The 3,279-nt window shown below is 38.3% G+C and overlaps 1 pseudogene; it reads left to right on the forward strand.

The window, feature by feature from the left end:
• The first annotated feature begins 1,313 nt into the window (after positions 1–1,313).
• On the forward strand, positions 1,314–2,732 carry LOC118396844 (olfactory receptor 1038-like; annotated as a pseudogene).
• Positions 2,733–3,279: the final 547 nt, after the last annotated feature.

Consider the following 3,279-nt stretch of genomic DNA (forward strand, 5'->3'; position numbering starts at 1 on the left):
AGTCAGTTAAGAACAAATTCATATGTACAATGACGGCCTAGGAACAATGGGTTAACTGCCTTGTGCAGGGGCAGAAAGACAGATTTTTTTACCATGTCAGCTTGGGGATTCGATCAAAGCGAATTATTACTGCCCCAAGGCGGCAGGTATAGCAGGTCTGGAGCAAAATACTACCTAGGTTACCGAGTAGCTCCATATGAGGATATTTTAATTTGCTGATGATAAATCATATGTTACATGGTTCATTATAAATATAAAATTAAAACATACAGTTGATGGTCTAAGCATGACTTTATTGTGAGGTATGGTTTCATACAAAAAGCTAAAACTATGTTCCTCCCTTATTCCTCCATTGTGAATACAGTACAATTCATCAACCATCACAACTACGACTATGATACCCTGAAGAGTTAGATTTGTTACTTGGGTTAAAGGCTGAAGAAATTTGGCTTGCGGAGGATGGACTTGTGGTAATGGGTGGAATTGTATCAAAATCAACAAACGCATGGAACGCAGTCGAAAGTGTAATAAAAAACTTCACCATGCTCCAAGGGATATTCTGTCTCCTTTTTTATACACACCTAAAGTACAATCTACTTCTTTGTGCGAGGCATTGGAAAACCTCCCTGGTCTTTGTGGTTGAATCTGTGTTTGCTCGACTAATGGAATTTACAGATAATTGTGTTTTGTTGGGTACAGAGATTAAGTGGTCATTCAAAAACACGATTATTGTACACAGAGTGAGTCCATGCAACTTATAATGTGACTTGTTCAGCACGTTTGCTCCTTAACTTTAGGCTTACCACATTCAACAAAGTGGTTGAATACTTATTGACTCAAGACATTTCAGCTCTTCACTTTTCATTCATTTGTAAACATTGCTAAAAACATAATCCCACTTTGACATTGTGTATAATCTTTATTTAATACATGTTTAATTCAGGCTGTAACACAACAGCATGTTGAAAAAGCACTGTATGTATATGTATGTATGCATGTATTATTATTATTACATGGGGGGGGGGTAACAACCCGCCACGCTGGGGGGTCTCTGGCAGGGAGTTGTATGATGATGAGGGTTACCACACTACAGCTCTGCATGACAAGCATCCTGTTTCATTCTCACACTACGATTGGAGTGTATGTAACTGTAACAGAGCAAAAACTGGTAAGGAGAGACAGTGTGTCAATTGTATTTGCTAGTAAAAATGTGAATATTATTGAACTACAGTAAGGACCAATAATGTTTGCTGTATGTTCTACTCAATGTTCATTACAGTCACAGGTAACAATGTTTTTCCATGGTGATGCCTATGGGGGTAATAACGTTGAGTCATACTGTGGCAATAATGCAAACAGTTTTGATAATCGATGGCAATTCTAAGAATGAAGCAAGTCAATAAGAGATTGATTGTTTTTGTATTTATTTATTTCCCCTTTTTTAACCAGATAAGTCAGTTGAGAACATGTTTCCTCTGATAGACAGTGTTATCCTTGTCTGTGAACCAAATATATCTACAAATACATCTATAGGTACTATTAGGAAAATGGAGAACTCAACGCAATTCACTTCATTTATGCTAGCTGGATTTGAAGACTGTGGACACTTAAAGTAGGCCTACTTGTGTTTCATTATAATAACTGTGTTATGGGTATCCATAGTTTTTGCGAACACAGTGCTTATTGTGGTTATTTTCATTGAGAGATGCCTTCCTACATGAATCCATATATCTGTATCTGTGCAGTTTGTTTGTAAATTACTTATATGGTAGCACTGGTTTGTTTCCTGCTCTCATGATGTCACACCCTGACCATAGTTTGCTTTGTATGTTTCTATGTTTTGTTTGGTCAGGGTGTGATCTGAGTGGGCATTCTATGTTGGATGTCTTGTTTGTCTATTTCTATGTCTGGCCTGATATGGTTCTCAATCAGAGGCAGGTGTTAGTCATTGTCTCTGATTGGGAACCATATTTAGGTAGCCTGTTTGGTGTTGGGTTTTGTGGGTGATTGTTCCTGTCTCTGTGTTTGCACCAGATAGGGCTGTTTAGGTTTTCTCACGTTTATTGTTTTTGTTAGTCTATTGATGTATAGTTTTGCTTTATTAAAGAACCATGAATAGAAACCACGCTGCATTTTGGTCCGCCTCTCCTTCAACTCATGAGAACCGTTACACATGACTAATTTGGTTTCAGATGACCATACAGTTTCCACTGTGTGATGTTACCTACAGATATTTTGCATATACACATAAGGAACTAATGAATTGAGCATATTAGCAGCCATGTCCTATGACAGGTACCTTGCTGTATGTTATCCACTACAGTATAACAACATAATGACACTCAACAGGGTGTGTATTTTAATTTGTGTAAGATTAGTGTACTCTTTTGCTAAAAGCATCCAAACACTGTCTTTAACTATTCGTTTGCGGTTGTGTGGAAACGTCATAGACAAAGTGTATTGTGACAAGTACCTGGTCGTAAAACTTGCCTGTTCAACTTCAGACACAACCGTTAACATCTATGGACTCTGTGGTATTGTTTTGACTGTCGCAATCCATTTAATTACTATGTGTTCATCGAGACCAGACAGAAAGCTTTCAGCACCTGAATTCCTCATCTGGCCTCGCTGCTCAACTTCTCTTTCTGTTGTTTCTTAACTCTGCTCCAGAGTAGATTTGATAGGCCTATGAAAAATGTTCAAACTGTACACACTATTTTATTAGTGTACTATCTCATGTGCTAGCCACTTTTGACCGTATTGTGTTTGGAGTTAGGATGGCTAAAATTAGACAGGCTTGTAAAAACATACTACCTGTAGGTCTGTACCCTAAAACATAAGCTAAACATTAGTGTGACCTGTCCTGATTGTTCAATTTTTGTGATGTTGACTTGTGTGTTTTGTTACTTATAGTCACAATAATAAATGGGGGTGAGGAGGGTGAAAATCAGACTTGTGAAACATTTGCTGATTTCTATAATATTGTCATTGGCGTTTTATTCACTTTCTGATCTCCATTGACTATCTGTCCCTCAAAGAATTTACATTAAAATGCACTTCCTTGTCAAATCCCTGAATGGAATCGGATCCGCCTACCTGTAAGAGCTACTCTTCCCCTATGAACCTCCATGTACCCTACATTTAAGCCACGCTAAGCTGCTCCATGCCAGCAGGACCTGTATAAACACAATGGTGGAACGTTTCTTTTTCTCCCACGCAACACGCCTTTGGAATTCCCTTCCTGACAATCTCAGGGCTGCTCAGACTGTTTGAGCCTTT

The sequence above is a fragment of the Oncorhynchus keta genome, chromosome 18 (genome assembly GCF_023373465.1).
Source record: "Oncorhynchus keta strain PuntledgeMale-10-30-2019 chromosome 18, Oket_V2, whole genome shotgun sequence".
In the NCBI taxonomy this organism is placed as follows: domain Eukaryota; kingdom Metazoa; phylum Chordata; class Actinopteri; order Salmoniformes; family Salmonidae; genus Oncorhynchus; species Oncorhynchus keta.